The sequence below is a fragment of the Chlorocebus sabaeus genome, chromosome 5 (genome assembly GCF_047675955.1).
Source record: "Chlorocebus sabaeus isolate Y175 chromosome 5, mChlSab1.0.hap1, whole genome shotgun sequence".
Taxonomy (NCBI): Eukaryota; Metazoa; Chordata; class Mammalia; order Primates; family Cercopithecidae; genus Chlorocebus; species Chlorocebus sabaeus.
The window spans coordinates 43,153,998-43,178,912 of NC_132908.1; the positions used below are offsets into that span (position 1 = coordinate 43,153,998).

Consider the following 24,915-nt stretch of genomic DNA (forward strand, 5'->3'; position numbering starts at 1 on the left):
GAGCAGGTTTGGGGTGCAGCAGCTGTGTGCCAGGTGGGCGTGGGCAGGAATCTCTCAGACTCAGTTTCCTCATCCCTGAGTAACAACAAAAACAGTAACAATAAAAATGTTGACATTTACAAGGTGTTCAAAAGATTATAGAATATTATGTGTAGAAATCAGCTGCACCATCCCTGATAAAGTCAGAACCCAAGAAATTCCAGCTCCTACTTCTTCCATCATCATCTCTAGGAAGTAAGGTTATGAGAGTTTTACTGAGCAACACTTTTTCCTCATTTCTCTTAGCAACATCACTAGTAACTTTTAAACACCAGCAAGCCAAACGTCCGATGCAAATGAAATCCTGCCCTTAAAGAACCATGGCTGGGCACATGGGCCCAGCTGTGGGCCCCATGATGGTCAGTGGAGGGCAGGAGGCTGGATGGCCCTGGGCACTCTGCCCAGTGGGAAATTGAGCCCTCTCCTCCCAGAGACTCAGACAGGCCAGAAGGCGGCACTGAGATGGCCTTCCAGGATGCAGAAGGCTAGAAGGCCTTGCAGGGGACCCTGACTAGCCTTCAGGGCACCTGAGAGAGCTGGGCCTGTGCCAGCTTCCCTCACTTCCCCCTCTCCACAGGCGAACCCGGCAGCAGGTGGCAGTTGGGTCTGAGGCTGCCAGTCACTCACCAGGGGCTGTGAGTACCTTCAATATAGCCTGTTTTGAAGAAGTGGCTCAAGCAGATCCTTGGGGAGCAACTTTCTCATTATCTGGAACGTCTCACTCCAGGCCCCGGTGTGGAGGGGAGTCACGGAGGGAGACACAGGCTTGCCTGTGCTTGGGACCTCCTCTGTGATGTGTTTTCTTCCACCTCCCCATGGACAGGCCCAGATGCCCTAACAATCAGCCCAGTATGGAGCCTACAGGAGTGTGACCAGAACCATCTGGCACCCAGGAAGGAAGCGGGTGCCTGGTGAACACAGGGCCAGGCCCCAGTCCCCTGTCCAGAAATGTGCTTCTTGCAGCCCAGTCTCGAGGTGGAGGTGTCCTTTGTGCACACGCAGTCCATGGTGTGTTCTCCCTGGGGGTCATCCAGCTGCACATCTAGGACAAGGTAGCCATTACTCTGGACACTGTGACAGGCAGGGGATGGGGAGATGGGGTAGCCCACAAAGCTCAGTGCCCTGCCTTGGGCCCCTTCTGCTCTGAGGCCTCCCTACTCTGGGTTCTCTGCACCCTGAGACACTGCCCTGAAGTCAGACAGAAGCAAATGAGCTCCTCTGCCAAGGCTGCCCTCTCCCATGCTGACTGATGACTCCCTAGAGGGGGACTCAGGCACCAGGGGCTGGGGACAGTTTCTTTGGGTGGATGCCCTGGAGTTCAGGCTGGCCGGTGCATCCCATTCCTCCGTGTGCATGAGACAAGGCACGGCAGAAATGACACAGGCACCACCTTTTCTTCTGCATTCCTGCAAAGTGGTTTCTGCAGGTCCCGCCGATACGGTTAAGGAGCTCCACTAGGGAAGGGCTTTGGAAGTGGTGCTGGTAGGTTTGGAGTTGAGGTGAGAGGAACTACAAAGTGTCCAAAAGGTACAAGGTGTCCTACAAGTTTCCAGGGTACATCATGGAACTACAAGGAGAGGGTGGTCACTGAGCAGATGGCTGGGTGTCTGCCTACAGACCCAGAACCCATGATATATCAGGGGGTCATGGCTGGCTGGCAGGGACTCACTGATTCAGGTGAAAGCCCGGTGTGTATGCGGTGATGCAGCCTTGCAGGTCCTCAGCCATGATCACAAACAAGCGGGTGAGGTTTCCGTGCCTCCTGCAATCTTCAGAAGGTGGGTTTTGGCTGCTTATGGTGGGCACTTTCAAGCACTGCAAGGGATGCAGAAATGGCCCAGGGCGAATGCATCAGGAGTCCTGGGGTGTGGCCCTCCACCCCAGCAAAGAGCCTCTTTCTTGCTCCCCCTGGCAGTCCTACGTTCCAGTCACAGTTCTGGGACTGCAGGGGACACCATGGCTGCTCCTGGCTCTGTGGATGGATGGATGTACTCAGGTGGTGTGCCACCGAGGGGCTCCATCTTCAAGCCCTTCTGAGGGCCCCAAGGGCACTGTTCAGCACAAGATGAGGACATTCAGGGCCAGCTGTCTTTCTCCCCAAATGTGGTCCTGGACTTGGTACCTCCCCACACCACTCCAGTGGGAAGCCCTGGTCCTCAGCCCCTTCGTCAGTCCCTGGCCTCCATGCTCCCTGCTCTTCTGTCCAATTCCCAGCCCCAGTGCCTCGTTCACCTCCCACGTCACCCCCAATGAACATGCTCAGGAAGGACAAAAAGCTACCCTCAGCCCTGTTGGAGGCATCAGATGGGTCCAGGTTTGTGTTCTTGTGCAGGTCTCCACCGTGGTCCACTTGGATGTGGGCCTCACACAGAGTACAGGGCTCTGTCGGGAAGTGGGGGGTTCCCAGGGCTCTGCACTCTGGAACAACCCACCTAGCACAGAGCAGAGTGTTCAGGTGTGTTATCATGTGTGCTTCAATTTTCAGCTTTAGGCTTTTATTTTCAAATTCCACCATTAACACTGAAATCCTGCTTTACACACACACACACACACACACACGTGCCTGTAGGTGAGCAGGGATGTTGTTTGCAAAGATCCTTCTCTCAAATGGCTTCAGAGGACACCCAGGCCTTGGGAAGCCCACAAGGCCACCTCCTCTGTGTGGGCCCGTGTCTCAGGTGGGCAGGGCCGTCAGAGCTTCAGGGCCTCCACACCCTCGCCCTGCTCTCCTGGGGCAGCCCCCCATGCAGCGGTGGCCTGAAGACTTCCCAGGGTCCCCAGCTTGAGCACTGCCCCTGCATGTGTTTTGTGGGAATTGGAATGGCAGTTATTTAGGGGGAGGAGAGAGGATCTATGATCAATTGTGTGTGCCATTGAACTACAGACCTTTTCCACAATTGCTCTTAACAAGCAGAGAGAACCTGGGATCCTGAGTGGCTTCTTCCTGAAAAACCTGACTCCAGTAAGAGCAGAGTTTACAACCAATGCAGTCTCACCAAACCCGCTGACGGTGCTGGATCAGGCTGACTTCTGCACCAGGAGCTGCAGGGCTTTTTGGTTTTCTTAGGTGACTTGTCATTTGTCCTTACAGAATTCCATTGGGCTGATTTCCAGCCCGGCTTGGTACTCCCTGATATTTTTAGCATCAGGACTGTTTTTTAACCCGTGGACCATGAATTTGGAAGGTGCAGGTGTGATGGCCTGAGAGGCAGAGCTGTGCTCCAATCCTGCCCCCACGTGCTCATCTGTGACACAGAGACCCCAGCAGGGCGGGGACCTCCAGGAGCCCTCCCCTGAGCAGGCCACCCAACTTCCAGACCAACCGCCACCTTGCACAGCACTGAGCCCTCCTGCAGCTCCTGGACACTGTGTGGAACTGAGAAGTGCTCCAGTGTGTTGTACTCTGGGTGCAGCAAGAAGCAGGTGTAATGACACGGGACTCTGTGGCCCATGAACGCCTGGTGGATCTCCTGCTTCATCTCCTGGGGGAAGACTTCTGCCAGTGATAAGGCCCCTAGTACCTTGTGGAAGAGGCCATATGGCAGGGAGAAAGGACATGCTCCCTTGTCCCCAGCCCAGAATACCCAGATCCCAAGAATCAATGCCCAACATACTCAGTTTCCCACTTTTTGGCTTACATTCCAGGTCCTGGAGGTTCACACCATGCCCACCTGCTCGTGTGTGTGTGCTGGATGGAGCCTGGCCCAGCTGGCTATTCCTGAGGCCAAGTGTAACCCCTGAGCAGAGTAGGGGGACATGGAAGAACAAAGGGAGGGAAAAGAACAGCCTTATCTCCTCCCTAGCCCAGTACTCATGGCCCCAGGCAAAATGGCTTTCACCTTCCATTAGAGGAGCTCCAAGGCCCAACCCTGGAGACACAGAGGATATGAGAGGTCTTCGTCTGGTTCCCCTTTGAGTTAAAAGCATGCGAGACCTCTGGGCTGGCTCTGCCCTTGGAGACCACCCAACACCACCTCCCCTCTGGCAGATGGTGAAGTCATGGCCCAGAGAAAGGTGACTTCCCTGAAGGCAAAGAGCAAGTCTGGGGAGTCCTGGGACCCCTATCCCACCAGCCAGCCACTCCCACTCCTTTCCCCAAACAGGCCTGGCAGGTCCAGATGGTAGCTGTCCTCTAGCAGTGGGGCAGTGACCTAAGTCTGGACCCCATTCCCAGGTCCAGCACACTGGCTGAATGACCCTGGGCAAGGCACAGGACTCTCGGTTTCCTGCCTTTGATATGGGGTCAGAAGGATCATGGGTAAGACTGGGTATTTTAGCCTCATCCTCCCCAGCAGACGCAGGCCTGGTCTCCACCATCCCTTCCTCCACCTCACTTGTGAGAGAAGGGCTCTATCCTGAAGGCCAGGGTCTTCACAGAAAAGCCCCTGTTCCGAATGACAATGACTTCCTGTCCTGGGGTCTTATCTCCCAACTTGACCTCATCCAGTCTACCTTTTCTGAGTGACTTGGCTGCCCCAGCCTCCTTCTTTGAGTTCTCTGGGCAGTCCCTGTTCAAAAGCATGACTGATGGTGGCTCTGGGGGTGACAAGGATAGAGCTGAGTCAGATGGGCTTAGTTGGTGAGGGAAGGCAGTCCACCTCTCTCCCCCTCAGGGGGCATGTGCTTTATGGAACAGTGTCTGCATGCCCTCCTGAGTCTCTGCCCCAGAGTCCCACCCCACCCTTGACACCCCTGCAGTCCACTGCCTCCTCCCTCCCACATCCTGAGCCTTCCCTTCCCATCTGCTTCTCCTCCGTGCACCACAGCATGGCTGCCACCTCAGCACACTGCCCAAAGCACTCTCCCCAGGGTCACCAATGCCAGTGTTAGGGCCCAGCCCAAGGATCTTCTCCAGCCCTGATGTGTGTGACTTCTCAGCAGCACCCCACGCCACTGCACCCTCCCTCCTCCTGTTCCCTGACCAATGCAACACCCCTGTCCCTCCCTCTCCGGTTCCATCTCCTTACACCAGTCCTGAGCTGGGGATGGAAGGAGACAGCTGCCTCCCAGGCATCACATGTGGCTGGCATTTATGCATCACTGAAGACTCATCTTGTGGGGATGGGATTTACCTTCCTCCACAAACTGGCCGCTGCTCTGTGTGAAAGGACACAAAGATAGATGTGTACCCGCCCCCCCCGCTACACCCTTTTGTTCTGCTCTCTAATCTTTGCACATACCAGAGATTTCGTAAGTTCTGTGAGTACCTGTTTTTCTGCACGTACCAGAGATTTTGTTTTGCACATACCAGAGATTTTGTTTTGCACATACCAGAGATTTTGTGAGTACCTGTTTTTCTGCACGTACCAGAAATTTTGTAAGTTCTGAGGCAAGGTCACAAGATGTGTTTTAAGTAAGATAAACTATTGCTGCCATAAACCTGCTCTCCCGCCTCAAAGGTTGAACCGAAATATCAGAAATGGCGGGAACCAATCATAGTTAGCCAAATCGCCTTGTTCAAACACTAGCCAATCATATATCTGATTTGTATAATAATTCTATGCCCACTTTTTTTAGACTATATAACACTGCTCAGAGCTCAGTGGGGGAGCTCTCCTGCCCGTCTCGTTTCGCGAGCGAGGGAGAGTTCCAGGTTCGAACCTGTAATAAAGATCCTTGCTGCTTAGCTTTGACTCTGGACTCTGGTGGTCTTCTTCGGGGAATAAACGGTCTGGGCATTACATGTGTGGGTCCCCCTTCCCTGTTGAATCACTCACCCTAAATCTCCCAAACAACCGATGGGCCCCAACCTCTGTGGCCACAGCCCTGGGATGGGCATTTCTCCTGTTTTAAGAGTGCCGCTTGGAACCCCTCTAATAAGCCCACTGCTCTCTAGGTCAAGCTTATTAAGCCAGCACTCTCAGGCACCAACCTAAAGCCAGCCTCAGTTCCTACCTGCTTCCCACCTAGCTTTACATGCATCAAAGCACAGAAACCTGAGGACCCTGCCCCTGCCCTCCCACATCTGTACTTCTGTCCAGGCTGCCCCTTACGTCCCATTCTTTCAGGCACACACACTCATCTTTCTAGGCCTATGGGGAAATACTCCCTCTTCTCAAAAGTCCACCCGTGTGGCCACTGATGGCAGAATTACACCTCATCCCCCAACTTATAGGCTGTGAGGAGAGCTGGGAGTAGGTGACAAAGCCTTCCAATCTTACCTAGGCACCAGGGAAACAATGGCAGCCCCTCCATGCCCTTGGGACTGGGACCTCCTCTCAGAAACCCTCCAGCAAACACAGGCCTGCCTGAATGCCCACTGGGCAAATGGGGACCTGAGCCCCAGGCTGTGCCCGTCAGTCAGGCAGGCCTGCTTGGCTTGGCTAGGCTGGGAGCTTAAAGTTCCCAGCTCTGAGCAGGGTCTGGGCTTCCTTCCAGACAGAACAGCTCACCTAGCTCCACCCATCCCAGCCAGCCCCACCTCCTCTTCCCTACCCAGCTTTCAGCAGTGGGGTTAGGGTGCTCCTCCCAGAACTGTGTGGGCCCAAACCAGACCCACTGGAAGCACGGAGCAGGAGCCTCGGACAAGGGATTCGCCAGTACAGAAAGGCACACCAGGGACTTGGAGAGAAGCCACTCTCCCTCCGCTGTATCCCATGACCTAGAAGAACTGGGACCTCCAGGAGCTCAGATATGGTCCCCTGCCCTCCTCCTCACTCCATAAAAGGGTATTTGAGGCCCAGAAAGGTTCAGAGCCTGGCCCAAGGTCACCGGGCAAAAGAAACCCCAGATTCCCCTCCACAGCCACACCCCCACACTGCTGCACTGCCCCAAACCCTGGCCACTGCGGACCTTCAATAACTGCATCTGCTGTCACCCCTCCATGAAACTCCCAAGAACCAGGAGGATGCACAAGGGACTTCCTCTCCCTTCCGGCGACCGGACAGCCCCAGGCAGGGTAACCCCAAGCTCTTGGCAAGTGAGCGGCCCTGGCCAACAGTGAAAACCTGCCTGACTCTAATGACTGAGCAGACGGGAGGAGGAGGGGCAGCGACTGAGCAGACGGGAGGAGGAGGGGCAGCGACAGAACAGACGGGAGGAGGAGGGGCAGCGACTGAGCAGACGGGAGGAGGAGGGACAGCCACAGGGCAGACGGGAGGAGGAGGGGCAGCCACAGGGCAGACGGGAGGAGGAGGGGCAGCGACAGGGCAGGCGGGAGGAGGAGGGGCAGCGACTGAGCAGGCGGGAGGAGGAGGGGCAGCGACTGAGCAGGCGGGAGGAGGAGGGGCAGCCACAGGGCAGACGGGAGGAGGAGGGGCTGTGACAGGGCAGACACCAGGAGGAGGGGCAGAGATCGGTTGACTTTCAAGAAGCAGCAAGAGGAAGGGCAGATAGGAGGAGGAACTTCCCCTACCAGGTCAGGAGAAAGGCTGTGCTGACTGGCACACCCCTGGAACAAAGGGAGAAGCAGGAAGGGTCCCTGCCCATTGTGCAGCAGCGGTTTTGAGCTCTGAGATCCCGGAAGTAGGGAGGCAGAGACCTGGCCCTAGAGAAGCAGCCTGTGCTCTTTGGCGTGTCTAAAATGGGAGACACAGAGGAGGGGAGGGAAGACAAGGCCAGGTGGCCCCAGGCTCCATCCTCCCTTCCCAGCTCTGGGATCCCACCACCTGCAGAGGGCATCCATCCCCTGATCAGATTTCAGAGGCCTCCTTTTGCCCATGAGGGTCCGTGCCTCCTGTCCTCCTTCCTCTGGAGAACCCTGAAGGTCTCCTCATCTCTGGGTGAAGGCCTTGTGGACCTCCTCAGTGAGAGAGTAGCCAACTTGTTCAGGAGGCCTCCACTGGTCACCTGGTAGGACCCTCTCCTGGGCCCTGGGATCTCAGGATGGCTATAGTAGAAAAATAGCCAGCTCTGTGGCCCAGGACTGGTACCACCTGTGTTCCCCACTACTGTCTCTGCTGCTACCCTTGCCCTAATGCAGCTGGTGGGCCTGGGCTGGAGCTCGAGCTGGCTTTGTGCTTCAGTGGGATCCCACCTGCCAGGACAGCCCCAGGAAGGGTGCACTCCCCTTGCCTTGCATCCAGCTCTAGGTTGGCTAGAAGGATGGCTGTGGGCCAGGAGGCCACAGTGGCTCCAGGATACCAGGAAGCACAGCTATCTGCATTCGGGCCCACCTCCCTATACCCCCAGAAAGGGGCCACTGCTGGCAAGGCCACTGGGGTACAGGAGAACCCAGCATTTGTGGTACCTGGACCCCTCAAGATTGAGGCCTAGGAGACTGATTGACAGGGGCACGTCCCAGTAGTGGGGTCTTCTGCTCCACTTCCACTCCAGAGGGTCGGGCAGAACTGCTTTGGCAACAGTTCATGCAGACTGCGGCTCAGGCCCTGAGGGTCTGCCCCAGTCTGCCAGTCACAGGCACTGAGCATCTCCTCTGCCTTATGGGCCTAGTGGCTGGCTGGGACCTCTGGTTCCTGCTGCCTCCTGCAGGTGCCCTGACAGTCACCTTCTTCCTGAGAGTCACTGGTGCTGGTGAGATGGAGGGGGATGGAACCCCCCCATCCCTGTCTCCCAGAGGACAACTGAGCTGGTCCCCCAGGCCGCTGAGCTCCAACTGAGAAGCTGGTGGCTCCACCTTCCCATCTTCGCAGCCCCTTCCCCGCCAGGAGGGAACCAAGTCTCTCCCAGGGGGAACACAGCTGGCAGCAAGAGACCAAGGGCAGCTCAGCTGTAGAGAGGGAGCATGCCCAGCTCACCAGGGTGCCTCGCCTGTCCCTCTACTGTGCTGCCAAGCCCCCATCAGGACAGCTCTGGTGTTTATCCTAACCAGGTGAAGTGGGAGCCAGGCTCTCCCTCCATCCCTGCTCCTCCAGGCCCAGGGACCCAGGGTCCTCTCCATAGCCCCCACCAAGGGTTCTGGGCCTCAAACAATGACCAAATGGGAAGAAGGGCCAGGCCTAGGCAGAACCCCTCTCCTACTCCTTCCCCAGATTGAAAAAGAAATAGGTCATTTCACGTGTCATAATTTTGTATAAATATGTGTAAGAAATTTATTGAAAGCCCATATGAATTAATAAGTTAATCAGATACAATCAGATACAACATCAAGATACAAAGTTAAATTGTACTATTGCATAAAATCAGTTATTCTAAACATTAAATGAAGACAAAATTTCCATTGGTAAAAGCATCAGAAAGGAAGAAATACTCAGAAATAAATGTAGCAAAATAAATGCAATGACTTTATGGTGAAAAATTATTCCAAAATGCTAAAAGTAATCAAAGAACTGAATATGTTGAGTGACATCAATATTCAAGAATAACAATACTTACTATTAACACCAAAATACTAAAAGCTGCTTCTATAGATTCAATGCAAATTCCCTAGTTTTGTCAATAAAAATTGTAAAGCTCTTCCTAAAATGCATGTGGATATACAACCAAAATAAAATAAATGCAATTTTTAAAAAAAGAAAACAAAATTTAATGACTTGCCCTGCCAATATCTTTTTGTTTTTGTTTTTCAGCGACAGGGTCTTGCTCTGTCACCTTGACTGGAGTTGAGTGGCACAATCACAGCTCACTGCATCCTGGAACTCCTGGGCTCAAGCGATCTTCCCACCTCAGCCTCAGGAGTACCTGGGACTACAAGTGCATGCCACTCATTCTGCTAACGTTGTTTTTTCTTGTAGAGATGGGGTCTTGGTGTGTTGCCCAGGCTAGTCTCAAACTCCTGGGATCAAGCAATTATCCTGCTTCGGTCTCGCAAAATGCTTGGATTACAAGTGTAAGCCACCATGCCCACACAACCAATATCAATCTTTATTGTAGTGTTATAGTCTGGTACTAACATGAGTATAGATTCATGTAGGCGAATAGGACAGAAGGGCAACTAATAAACATTAATTTATGATAAATTGATTGTGTCACAGATGCCAAGAAATTGTAATAGGAAAATAAATGTAATTTCAAAAAGTTTTGCTGGGAAAACTAAATATTCACTTTGCAATAGGATAAGGTGGACCCCTAACTCAAACCGCAGCTGCCCAAAACTACTCAAAAAGGATAATCTATCAAAATGTAAGAGGTAAAACACAAAATTCTTTGGAGAAATCATACAGTTAATATTTGTATTCTTGGATTACATAAATATGTCTGAGATATACCAAAGACACATTTTTTTTAAAAAGATGAATTACAGTTTACTGAATCAGAAACTTTTGTTCTTAGAACATCAAAAAGAAGATGAAAAGCTATGCTGCTTAATGGGAGAAAATATTTTAAATTGTATATGTGATTTGGGTATAAGAGTTTATAAAGAATATTTTTAATACATATATATATAATCTCATTTATATATGGAATCTTAAATACTAAACCCAGATAAGCTAGTGTGTCGAGTATACAAAAAACTCTTATCAGTCAACAATGAAACAACTATTGACCAACTAAAAATGGACAAAATATTTGAATAGACGTTTTCCATAGAAGATACACAATTTGCCAATTTGCTCTTTCATGAATTCCTAAAAAAATACAAGTCATACCACAATTAATACTAATTGGGACCCACTAGACAGGCTATAGCAAAGATACAATGACAAATGTTAGAAAAGAAGTGGAGAACATGGAACTCACATATGCTCTAAATAGGAATATAAAATATTCTGCCACCTTGAAAACAAAACAATACGAAATGAAATTGTGGCTATCCCTCAAAATGTTGCACATGAAATCACTATGGGACACAGAAATTCTAACCCAAAGTTAGTGTGCAAAGCAAATGAAATTCCTATAATCATACAAAGACTCTTATATGAATGCTCATAACATGTGGTTATGTCCATGCAATAGAATGCTACTTGCCATCCAAGAAGAATGATATAATGATGCAAGCTACAACAGAAGTGAAACCCAAAAACATTAGGCTAAGTGAAGGAAACCAGACCCAAAAGACCACATAATTCATGATCCTGGCTATTAGAAACTCTGATAATAGGCTCATCTATAGAGACATAAAATTGATTGTTGTCTAGATCTGACACAGCAAAGGTGAATGCAAATAGGATGCATTTCTTCTTAAAAGATACAAATATTCTAAACTTAGGTGGTAATTAAGCTCACATGGCTCTATAAGTATACTAAACAGCTTGGAGTTGTACTTAAAATATGTGATTATATTATATAAAATATACCTCAGTAAAGCGTTTTAAAAAATCAACACTAAGGTTGTTTTAGACTTTCAGAAACCCCAGTCACAGATTGTAAAAATGAAATCTATTTCTTGTCCATTTCAAAGCATAATAAAAGGGAGGCAGCAAGCCAACACGCAAAGGTTTGGTCACTGATGCAGCGGTATTAATGGGCAGGAACCACGTGATTCGTTTAACCAGGTCAGAGAAGCAAAGGAAATGATAGTAATTTATTGAAGACCACTCTGACTCACAGATTGTTAGCAATGTTAAAGCTGTACTCATAGGGCTGGGCATATTTCTTATCAAACACAGCTCAAAAGAGCCGTCTCACAGAAAGATTATCAACGACTCTCCTCTCCGCAGGTGCCTGGAGTTTTACAGTTGTCTACCGCCAGTCCTAAAACTGCATCGTAGTCATTCATTCGAAACCCAATGTAACACTCAAATCCAACACCAAACCCCACATTTCATGACTATCACATTCAATAATTTGCCTCTTTTTTCCTTCATTTTTTGGCCAGCCCTCTGCATTCCCTCTGTTTGTAGCCCTACCTGGCGCCGCTGGTTCTGGAGCAAAATTGTCCACCTCGGGAGCTCGGGCTGCTGGTCCGTGTTCCGCACCTCGTTGGCCTCGTCGGCCCGCGCAGGAGCTGTGGGGCTGGCTTGGCCCTCGCAGGGACCTCGCAGGGATGGTCCCTGACAGTCCCAGGAGCCCGCGGTCGCGCCCCAGGGGCTCGGATCTGCGCGGAAACTGCGCTTGGCAGAGAAGGAGCCGGGGGACGCCCATCCCACCCTCCGCTCTGCACTGTCGGTCAAGAAAACCCAATTCCAATTCCGAAATAAAAGGATGCAGAGGTGCGCCACTAGCTCTGTCCCTTCCTGCTGCCGGCCCTAAAGGGGTGGCCCCGCTATCCCCCAGGCTCGAGGAGCTTCCCCACCCAGGAGTCCCAAGACTCCCCCAAACTGCATTTGCCAAGCTCCAGGTGAGGCAGGCAGGAGCCTGGGCCTCCTGGCGGAGTGGAGCGTGGCGGTGGACAGGGCGAAGCCGGTTTCATTTCCTTCCTCCGGGACCCAGGAAGGTCTGGCGCCGGGAGAATACCCGGCCCCGGGTAGGGGCGACCTCAGGAGCTCCAATCCTCTATCTCCCAGAAGCCCTACAGAAGGGCCCTGCAAGACCTGACCTGCTGAGGTCCCCTCCTTCCACCCTTTACCCTTCGGGGTACCTGTTATTCCCACGCGAGCCCCACTAGGTTATTCCTGGGCACCCCGCATTGGCCCCCGGCCTTAGAGCACCTTCGAGTTTTCCCAGCCCAGAACGTAGGGACTCCACAATTATTCCCCTCCAAAGACTCCTCCCATACCTGTGTCCTGGCATCAGCGACGCTGACACACCACGGAGACCGCCCAGGCTGCCCCTTTCCCGGCCCCAACCACCTCGGAGTCTCCACAATGACTTCCCCAGGTCAAGGACTGTGCTGCGACCCTGCACAGCGACCCCGACGCAGAGGATAACCCTCCAGCACTCCCTCAGACATCCCGCCCACCCTACAGGGGAGATCAGGCCCCACCCTCCACTCAGGCGATGGCTTCCCCCAACCACCCCTACAAAGATGCTTTTCCGGAGACCCCGCACAGGGAGCCTATGTCACACAGGGGCGACTCTATGAATCCCTCCCCAGACATCCTCGGGCCCTCTCCACAGGGAGACCGCACAAGCAGAGAACTTCCCTGGAGAGGATCCCCAGACACCATCCTCACAGCCACCACCACAACCAGAAAGACCCAAGGGAGATTCGTGGCCACGAAACCCGTGTCCACACACTCACTCCTCCAGGCCGCCATCTCCAGGACCCCCACTCATGGCCACCTCACCCCATGGTGACCTCAAAATGCTCTCCCTGCATTGCAGGGAAAAGAAAGGGAGAGTCCAGCCAAACTTCCCAAAGGAGAATCCATTTTCCTTTAATTTGTTATGCACTGGAGCTCAAGTGCAGAGCAAGAAGGGTTTTATAGAAAATTTCAAGTTCTTATGTATAGGTTTGCATGGAAATTTAAACATTTAATAATAGGGATAATAGATAATAAACCCATCCTAAATACATTATCACTAGGCTTCAGTAATTCTTATTTTGCCATTTATTTTCAACTATCAACTGCAAATATCCTAGTAGTATTTTAAATCATATCATTAATTTTGGAAGAATTAAAGTAAGTATATCTAATAGGTGAAGATAAAAAAGAAAATATCATTATCACATCTAATACAGTTTTTAACAGATCAATTTGTGTATTCGCCAAAGAGTAGACTCTACAATCACTGAAGGTTTTGCATGAAGTGTTTTCATAGGTTTAGTCTAATATTTCATCTTCAGACACAAAATGTCAACACAAGAAAATATTCAACTACATATAAAGGGCCATAGATTATGGTTGGAAGAGGAAGTCATAAATCGATAGTGGAATATTCCAAACCACTGCACTGTGAAAGTAAACGCAAGAAAGAAAATAGGGATTCCTATTGTTCCCGATAAAAGGAAAGGAAAGGTAACTCCCAGAGAGCCACTCCCTCACTTTGCCATATTCAAACGTCTAGAACAAGGCACAGGTTTGGCCGTACCCAAGGAAAGATGAGGATTCAGGGTGTAATAAAAGACAGCAGGGATCATGGGGTATCTTAGATTTCTGCCCCCAACATCCACCCTTGCACTAAAACTTGATCTAACATCTAACATTGATGGGGATCTGGTGTTCTCGTAAGAAAAAAAATTAGTCTCAGAAAGTGTTTCCCTTGTAGTTTCTGAGGCAGTTGATCCTCAGCACTTTCTATTTTGGAAGCCAGATAATTCTTTCTTGATTGAAAAGGGGGGCAGTCCTGTGCACCACAGGATTCCCATTGTGGACTGCATGTCAGTGGGTGCCACCAGTTATTACAACCAATGTCTGGGCAAGCTTCCTCAGGATGCAGAAGCCACTGCCATGAGAACCGCTGCTCCTCTCCACATGTGAACAGACTGACAGATGCAGGCAGCACCAGCAATCTCTTGAACCACTGCGGTGCACTGGAAAATGTGAGTTGTGGTGTTTCCCTGTGTTAGAATTATTGAGGGGCTTTTGTTTTGTTGACAAGTGCTGAGACCATACAATGCACCAGGGCAAGATTAGCTGGGAAAATGATCTTCTGATAACATTTTGAACTCAGATGTTCCTCCTTTGTTGTTTTCCTGGAACTAGGTAAATTCAGTTTTCACTTCTGTAGCTCCCCTGACAATCCCAAGGCCTGGTCTTCTGCTGCTTCCCTAGGTGGTGTGACCATTATCAGTCTGGGGGAAGATGAGCTGATTTCATCGCTTCCTTTATAACCATGACATGGGGGCCTCATTTCACACACAAAGATTCCCTCCAAAGACTAGATGAGCAGGCCTGAGCTACCCTGGTGCTTGGAGTAATGACAGCCTTGCCCCGATGCCACTCTCTTTTCCCACCATTGTTGACTTTTGGGCCATCACGCATTCAGTGCCTCAGTGGACAGAGAACTAAACCCAGGTACTTTCACAAATGTGGAGCCAATTCTAAAGTTTTTTGAGCTCCAGCTCAGCTCAGACCTCTGACAGCTGCTTGAGACTGTGGGTGACTGTGGACACCACTGGCACCTGCTTGAGACTGTGGGTGACTGTAGACTCTGAGCTGGGATGTGCTGTGTCCATGCGACACTCTTCCTCCCCAAGAGTTGTTCAGGAAGGTGGTGCCCTAGGAATGCCATCTGGAACCAGTGGAAGAGGAAGGGCAGGAAGCACCTGGCACCGACTGTTCATACCATTATGACCCATCCACAGTGTGGTAACTGGGAGATGTTTCCTCTTGATGGAAGATGTTTCCTCTTGATGAAAATCCTAAACACTAACAATAACAACAAAAAACAAAAAAGAAAAAAAGAAAATCCTAATTTTTTTCCCAGCAGGACAAGTATTTTTTTGTCTTTATAGTTGAGAAGTTCAGGATCTTATAAGGCTAATTTCTCTCTTTAAGATAAGATGGCATTAGGGCACTGAATACCAATGAAATTCATGCTGATAGCCCTTTTCATAGCAGCGGCATCTTGATGCAAGTCTTTGTATTCACACAGCCGTGACATAGCCTAGGAAAGTCATTCAAAGAGAAAACAGGTACAATTTTAAAAATGGTTCCAAGATTTTTTTAAAAGGCATTGCTGATGAGAAGCCACACATACAGATTTCTTTAGATGGTTCCTTCGCAGCTGCTTTGGCTGAGGTTTACACTGCCAGGTCCTGAGCATGCTACTCCCTGCCTATTCACTAAGGTAAGCTCCTTTAAGGGCTACGAATAGATTGCCAGAGCCAAGAGGAATTTATTTTATTAAGTTATTTTAAAATTGGGCTCATTGCTTGATAATATTGTCACATAAAAATAAAATAGGACTCCCAAAGATTTCAAGAGTATTGTGACAAGTACCTAACAACTATATCATTTGTTACCTGTGCACTTGTTCTTTCGACATAATAAACATGCACTTGTGCCAAAACATCAATTTACTCAGCGATTCAAATTCTACCCAATCCTGATTAGTTACCAAATACTCAAAGCAAATTTTAATGAGGCAGGTGTGTGCTGGGTTGTCTTGGAACATCCAAGAAGTCTCATGACTGGAACACCAAAATATGCTACTTTACTTGCACATTGTGGTAGAAAAGTGTATTATTCTAAAGTACCACCAAGATACCAGAGAAAGTGGCAATTTTAAATGTGTCGATTTCAGTGGTAATTTTCCTGTATACTCACCAAGAGTCATAAGCCATAAATCATACGTTGCCCCATGAAAGTTACCATTTTCATTAAAAACCCATGTCCTTCCTACCCAGTATTTGAAACACTGGTACCTTATACAGTCTAAGTACAAGTCTCTCAGCCACTTCTACTTTGTCTAATAAACTCATGGGACTGCACTGTGCTATATACACTAGATGATAACACGAATTTGCAAACTGCGTAAGTAAAAGACACTCAAGAGTGGTTAAGTGTACTGTGTATGTAGATATAATTAGGAATACAATTGCATTTATTCACATATTGTTATGTGAATGGGTAGAGGTTAAAAATAAAACCCACTAAGAACAGACTAAATTTAATTAACAATGTGGCCACAGCAGAAAGGATATCAATAAATTTTTAAGAATGTGGATCCTTGACTGGGCCTGGTGGCTCATGCCTGTATTCCCAGCACTTTGGGAGACTGATGTGGGTGGATCACCTGAGGTCAGGAGTTAGAGACCAGCCTGACCAACATGGAGAAACCCTGTCTCTACTAAAAATACAAAATTAGCTGGTGGTGGCGCATGCCTGTAACCCCAGCTACTCAGGAGGCTGAGGCAGGAGAATCACTCAAACCTGGGAGGTGGAGGTTGCAGTGAGCTGAGATCGCACTATTGCACTCCAGCTTGGGCAACAAGAGTGAAACTCTGTCTCAATAAACAAACAGATAAGTAAATAAACGAATATGGATCCTTGTATAAACCATAAAAGAAAAGAAATATGTCACCAAAGAACAAGTTTTTTGGTCTGTTAATTTTAAGGCTTTCATTTTCCTAATTGCTACTTAACATGATTTTGTCACAGATGCTGGCTTCTGTGGCTGATGGTAAACTCTGCTAAGTGACTTCACATCCTTACCTTCAGTCTCTGGGCTTTATCTTTGTGAAGAAAACGAAATAGAAAATACACGTCATGGTCATTTGCCAAGGCATGCAGGTCAAAGTAATATTTTACATAAACACTGGCAGACACATGAATATTAAACTCAAGTAACTCCAAAAAACACTTCTCCATCTTGCTCCTGGGGTAGAAGAAACACGATTAAACCAACATAGGACAGTTCTAGTCAAGTGGGTTATCTTTAAAAATATCCTTCTGAGCTACTGGGATGCTCTAAATTCTGTTTTGAAACAAACAAAGGCTGCCTGGTTGGGTTCCCACACTAATGTCCAAGCAAGACACAGCTGCTTGGGATCTCTTCTGCCTCCCAGCACCCCAAGTTTGGGATGAGGGAAAGGTGGAAGCCTCTTCTGCATTCATGCTGCTGACAAGGGGCTCATTCTTCAGAGTTGCCTTAGGGCAGCTGCACAACTCAAACTCCATACTCATTCACAAGCCCCGCAATAGCAATACCATGACAGGAATGACGGTGCCATTTATTAGCTCTGAAGGACCTCCAGGCATTTTTACCAGGACGACAACAGGAAGGGCCTTACTGAAGTAGAGAAGAACCAACAAGAGGACTGGGCGCATCACCATGGCCACAAATGGACCCATGGAGAACCAGCCTATTATATCAGAGGAGGAAAAACACTAAGGCTACAAGAAGGATTCATCCCAAATAAATACATAAGCAAGCTACATTCCATGGCAACAAGAATCCCCTTCCCTCTGCTCCAGCGCACAAGGCTATGTAAAGGGGGTATAATGCAGGTTTCTGCTCACCTCACCTTCTGCTATTATGAAGAGGTGAAACTGCCACTATGACGGGGCAAGGATAATGTTTAATCTTCAAAGTTTGAAAGGCAGGAAAATCAAGAAGAGATATTTTGGCTAGACTAAACCCATTTTATGATGTGATTTCTAGGCGGGCCCTGGCCTTATACATGCAGTGTTGCTCCTGAGTTGGGAATGCAACCCTGAAATGCTCAGCATCTGTCACCCCTGGACAGAATGGGATGTGGGGAGTTGAATGCACTGGGAGAGGAAAGGGCTGGGAGCCGTCCTCTGCCATGTGGTCATCCAGCCATCGTCACCAAGGCTAAATTAATAGGTACACAGAGTAAATCTGGCTGCTTTCAGAGTAACCTGTGTCATGAGGTAACTGGTTAAAAATAATCAGTATCTAAACAACACATTTGGTTTCTTGGGCTGAAAGCTTTGATATTTTACCTACTGGCTAAGTCAACAAATGCTTGATGTTTTCCTGTAAGGGGGACAGTTAGACCACGAGCTAAGATGTGGAGATCTCATTTGTTGAACTTAAAACCCAGCTGAACCTACTTCCAAAATTAATTTCCTGTTCACATGTCCATAAGTCTATAGAAATGTAAATCGAATGATATTTGAATAGACAGCTGATCAGTACCTGACTTACTACAGGAATCAATAGCACTTCATAATCCCTTTTTATTTTCTCCACTAGTACATTGTAACTGTGTAGAAATACAGTACTTTACAGAATTAACATGTCTCTTCATAGAGGTTTACTCACTGAAGAAAAGCATTCTGTACATAGAATATGCATCTTCTGGGCTCTGTGGTTTTTTATAATGGCTAGATGATTGAAGAGCATAACCTTTACAGACACAGCAAACTTTCTGAATAGTGGCTACTCAGTTTAACTTACTCTTTAGAAAGGAAACATATTCTAGGAAGACATATAGATGTTGGAAATTTTTAAGAAAAATCCGATAGACACCAATTTTTAACTATTAAATTTGCACTCAAAATGGGACCATTGCAAACAGTCAACAGCAGGGGGCTGAGACAAATGTCTATTAAATGCTTTGACATCATGCTTTTCAACTTCCCAAGATCATAAACAGAAGCAGCCTGTTCAGAGTATAGCTCCTGGTGTTTCTCTGTTCACACAGCAACAGCACTGTTTGGAACTGGTCTTCTTGGAGCTGGGCTCTGCCCCCACTGCTCCTGGAGCTCACTTCTGTGGAAACCTGCACAGATCTCTACATGCGCTCTGATCCTGTGACTGGAACTCAGAGCCCCAGCCAGCTTAGCTGCAGGTTTTGAAAACAATTCAGCTGTTCATGATTACAAATTTGAAACAGCCTTTGCAGAAATTATAACAGAAAATCATGACAGTGAAAGAGAGCTGATCTAACTGACTTTATCTTGCTTCTAACCTCCAAGCTGTCCTTGTTCATTCCTAGGCAGCGGCCAAACTAACTTCAGGAGAAACATAGTTTATAGTTTAGCTTGGAAACCAGGAGAGTAACAGCCCTTTCCCAAAACAAACCTGCTTCCTGCCTGGGGACTGGACTGCCTTTCCAGGACTAACAAATTAGCCACAAGATTAGAAAGTATGGTTGAGGAGTCATGCGGCTGAAGCCTGCAAGAGTCTGAACCTCCCCATATTGCTCCTGGGAATAGCATCACTATTGGTAAACCTAAGACCACAACTTGAGATATTTTGCAGACCCTGCACTGGGATCAGGTGGCACCACCTCAATCAATAAACTTCGTTTATCTGGTTTTGTGGCCCCCACCCAGGAGCCAACTCAGTGCAGGAGGACAGCTTCAACTCCCTCTGATTCCATCTCTGATCTGACCAATCAGCACTCCCCTCTTTCTGACCCGCTACCCACCAAATTATTCTTTAAAAAAACATCCCAGAGTTTTTGGGAGACTAATTTGAGTAATAGTAGCACGCTGGACTCCCATACAGCTGCCTCTGTGAATTAAACTATTTATTGCAATTCCCCTATCTTAATAAATCAGCTCTGGTTAGGCAGCAGGCAAGGAGAACTCAGGCAGTCACAAATCTTGCTTTCTTCAAGGAACCAGTTTATAAAAGGATGACTATGATCAAAGCCACTTTAGCGTTTGGAACTTCCAAAGTACTTCCATTTGTTTCAAATTCATTTGCTGTCACACTCTTTGCTAAAATGGCTATCAGAAATATCACCATGATCACTTGGTTTATACTATTAGCAAAGTGGTGGCAAAAATGGTTTTTTGTTTTTCTTTTTGAGACAAGGTCTGGCTCCTTCACCCAGGGCTGGAGTGCCGTGATGTGATCACAGTTCACTACAGCCTCAACTTCCCAGGCTCAGGCAATTCTCCCACCTCAGACTCCCAAGTAGCTGGGACTACTACAAGAGCCTGCCGCCATGCCTAGCTAATTTTTTAAAAAAACATTTGGTACAGACAGGGTTCACTGTGTTACCCAGCAGGACTTCAACTCCTGAGCTCAAGCGATCCACTCACCTCAGCCTCGCGAAGTGCTGTGATTACAGGCATGAGCCACTGAGCTCAGCCACAAAGTGGTCATTTTTGAATGTAGATATACACTGAGGTACATCTACAATAGACACTATATCTTCAGTTGTAGACGTACACTGAGGTGATTGTGAATGACAGTCTTATCTGGAGTCATAAGTAAAAGTCATAACACTAACTCGTGCCAATGCCTGGCATGATCTTGATCTGCTGCTGCTGCTCAATGTAAACAAAACTGCTCCCTTGTCTTGCACAGATGCAGCCTGCACAGCTGTCCTCACTGTCTAGTGGGCATCCAGGAAGGCTCTGCTGGAAATGCCTCCCTGCTGACCCTGCCTGCCAGCTCCAGGGCCCTTCGCTTCACAGCAGTCATGAGGCCAGATTGGAAGGGAGCCCTGGTGAAGCTGTGTTTCAGTGTCATGTTGGTGCATCTGGGAGGAACCCCATGACTCTGCAAGGCTCCTCATATGGTCATGGGCAATTCCAGGCCCAAAGAGTGCTGCTGCAGATGTCTGAGTACCCATGGAGCCTTGAGAGTGTGATGGGCATGTGGTGATGCCCCAGAATGCTTCTCACACTGTGGTTGGTGAATGCTGGAGCTTCTAACTCACCAGACCAATTTCCAAACACATGCAACACTCTCAATGGGGAGGGACCAGAGCACAGGAATCTGTGGCTATTTAACTTCATTTCTCAAGGTTCCTATAAAAACAGATCTTCAGATAAAAGGGGGAAGAAAGGACCAGCAAAAGCAAATACACAATGGGTGACTGAAGTTGAAGCCATAACTTCCCCATTGTCCAGAGGCCATATGATCTTAACAGTGGCCAATTATTTCAAAGGCCAGATGTTTAACCCTTAAAAGGGGATTGAAACTGGCAGGCAGCTTCTCAAAAACTATAAAGATATTTACTCTACCTTATCATTCTGATAGTACACTTGTAAGAGGTTTGCCAGAAAACAATCAGAAAAATACTTTTCAGTTTATCAAGCAGGTTATTACAACAATAACACATCAAGACCTACTCATTAATGCTGGAAAATACAAACTGTTACACTAACGCTGCATAGAGAGAAGTCTGCGGTCTTATACCTATTTCCTTTACATGCACAATGAAACCTATAAAGATATTTCTTAGAGTGTTAACTTAGAGAGCAAACGAGGCATGGAAAATGGTTACAAAGATCACCAAAATCTGACAAACTCACATGTTTTCAACTGCAACGTCCTGGGGATTCTGGCTGTCATCCTCACTCCACAGACCACGGTTTCTCCAAACCTTGGAGGCAAGAAGCATGGCTCCCAGGACAATCTTTTTCCAATTAGTAGGACAAAGATCGATGTTAGCATTAGTTAAAAGTCGTTCAATGTACACCTGCAAAATAGAGCGCTGGTCTTTGATTTCAGTTCAGTTTAAGTGTGGTGATAAGAACATTTAAGAATGAAAGATTTCTTCTGGTTTTGACCAGAAAGTAAGTGCCTTTTATTCTTATGTTCCGCAGAGACTTTGCTCAAAGTAAGAGACCAAATCACAGTCATAGTCAGATACCTCTGCAGCCTACTCTGCCCATAGACATTTCCAGGCCAACTTTGGTCACAGGGATGACTGGACATTCCTGGGCATGAAGAGAGGCACCATCAGCACCTTCACACTCATGAAAGGCAGCACAAACTCAGGCCCAGTGCAGATTTAGGTTATTCAGGAAACGCTCCAGCGCCGTCCGTGTGCTGTGTCACACCTGGCTGTCAGGTAATAGGAATTTTACAGGTGTGCCATGCTTGAATGTGTAACACCCAAGTGATACTGAGGACACTGCTGTCTTCTCCTTTTCCCAATAACTAACCCACTCTTGGGACACCCACTGAGGAACTGCGGTCAAGAGCGCTTCCCAATGCCTGCTGTGCAGACAGCATGACAAGTGCAGGTCTCTGTGGTTGAGAAATAATCTCCATATTCAGTGCTTCATAAGGAACGCATGTGTATGAAAGGAGGGTCCTGCTCACAGCCCCTATTTTCCACATCTCTGCAATCACTTCTTGAAAACTCATTGCTTGTCTTACAGTATCTGCATTCAGTCAATTCGGTTAGCTTGAAGGCAGAGACAGTTGTCAGCCTCTGCATCCCTGGGGTTCCTCTCAACCAGCCAAGCAGTTTGTGAGACAATCTCAGGAAGTATTTTCTATCTATCCAATCTCTATCCCATAAAGAACTGGGTGAGGGACCAGCTGAGTGAAGGTGACAGAGGTGAGGTGGGAGGTATTCCTATCCCAGAGGGTGCTCTGCAGAACAGTATGTCTCTATGCTACTTGACGTCTTTGTATCAAGACCAAAGGAAAACAGTTCCTTTTAAGAGAGTTCATTTATTGTCTGAGGGTTATCAGATTGGCGGCTCAGATCTGGCAATGTTCTCCGAACTCAACTGTGTTTTCAAAATCAAATGGCTCTTGAACATGATACGTTCTTATGAGAGATTCTGCTCTCTTTCCCCCTAACTCTGCACTATCGAGTATCCTAGGAATAACCCTCCCTCCCAGGGTTCAACTCCACAGTACTCATTAGAGAGCACTTAAACAGCATTTGCGAGCCCTCAAATTCCTGTCACCTTTACTGGTAAGCTGGACCTGCTGAAACCGATACCACTTGTCCTCCTGGGTCAGTGAGGAAGTTCCTTTTTTAACACCAGCTCTTCTATCAGCACAGTGGATCCCATCCCACTACTGCAGAACACTGTTTCCCAAATCACCTCTTCTTGAAGACTTTCTCCCTCTCTGCCAGAGATTTCCCCCAATACAAATGTGTTTCCTGTTCCCATCCTGCTCCCCGCAGCTCCCCAGAGGCATCCTCTCATTTGCTCACAGCATCAGGCCCTGTTGCCAGCTCCTCACCTCCCATCTCTCCTTAACCCACCTCACCCACCCCCATCACTCTCCTGAGACTCCTCTTGCCAAGGTCCTCAGAGTCTTGACACCTACAAACCAGAGCCCTTCACCCCAAGGCTCCACTCCCCAAGCTGGCCCTCATCTTGTCCAAGGAATTGTCACTGGCCTAGCTCCTGGGGACTAATACTTACATGTGAGTTACCCTGCTCCAATCTGTGTGCAAATACTCTGTGCCCACCTTCACCGGTAGGCTGCCTGCTTCAGATTCTGAGCTGCCATGGGTCACGGCTCACCTGTATCACCCTAGTTGTTTCTTGGTCTTCTTCTCTGTCCCAACCTTCCTCCCAACTGTGGTCTACTCTCCCCAAAGCAGTCACCATAACCTCTTAAATTAGAACACTGCACTCCGCTGCTCAAGATCTACCATGAGTCTCCTCATCAAACTGGAATAAAACCTGAACTTCTTCCCATGGCCTGCAAGCCAAAGGGCTCTGTGAGCCATGGCACTGCCTGTGCAGCCTCACCTCTTCCATTCTTTCCTTCATTCCTGTCACCATGTGGGCCCCTGCTGTTTGTTCCTTGAACACACATGAAACATGTTCCTATCTCAGTCTTCACTCTCATTCCACTGTCTGTCATGCCAGAACTCCTTATCATCCTTGATTTATAGTCAGGTCACTGTTCAAATGTGACCTCTCTAGAGAGGCTCTTCCTCATCATTCTCAATTAGTGAGCTCCTCCCATCCCTCTCTCTTTATCCTGCTTTATTGTTTTGCTATTTCCTATTACCTGAAAAAAATACTTTCCTCATTACAACATAAGCTCATAAAGACAAGGACCATTTTCAACCTGTCATCTTCTCTACTCTAGCACTTAGAAGAGTGGCACAGGGTCGGCATCCAGGGGGTATTTATGGAACAATTTCTTGGCAGCATTTAGCACTGTGACCACAGCCTTTCCTATCTTGAACCCTTTGTTCTTCTTTCATTATCCTCTCCTGCTCGTCCTCCTTCCCCTCTAGCCACTTTACTGGGGGTTTGTCCCTTACATGCTGGTAGTCCTTACAGAGCTATGTTCTGTCCACCTTCTTTTCTTTTACTTCTTAGAGATGGGGACTTGCTATGCTTCCCAGGCTAGACACAAACTCCTGATCTCAAGTGATTCTCTTGCCTCAGCCTCCCAAGTAGATGGGACTTTAGGTGTATCCCACCATGCCCGGCTTCTCCACTTTCATTCTAAACACTTTCTCTGCATTTGAGCAGCCACACTATTTTTTTTTTTTTTTTTTTTTTTTGAGACAGAGTTTCACTCTTGTTGTCCAGGGTGGAGTGCAGTGGTGTGATCTTGGCTCACTGCAATCTTAGCCTCCTGGGTTCAAGCAATTCTCCTGCCTCAGCCACCCAACTGGCTGGGACTATAGGTGTCCACCACCATGCCCACCTAATTTTTTAGTAGAGACAGGGTTTCACCATGTTGGTCAGGTTGATCTTGAACTCCTGATCTCAGGTGATCCACCTGCTTTAGCCTCCCAGAGTGCTGAGATTACAGGTGTGAGCCACCACGCCTGGACTTGAGCAGCTACTCTTACTCCTCATTTCTTATTTCCAGCTCAGACTCATGCTCCAGTCCTATAGATCCAAATAATGACTGCACACGGCCACTCTCCTATCTCACAGGCACACCAAATTTAGCCTGTCTACAGTGAACTCCCCCTTCTTTCAACCCAGCTTTCCCTCCTGCATCAGCTCTCTCTCTCTCTCTCTCTCCAGCTGGAAGTTCCACTCCTGCTTCCCACCAGCATGTGCTGAGCATTCCAATGGGCCTGCAGCTCCGTGAAAAGGCCTGCCTCTGATC

General features: G+C 48.3%; 1 pseudogene; it reads left to right on the plus strand.

Annotated features, from left to right (window-relative positions):
* Positions 1 to 24,915, plus strand: part of LOC103233516 (SHC SH2 domain-binding protein 1-like) — a 632,774-nt pseudogene that overhangs the window by 509,743 nt on the left and 98,116 nt on the right.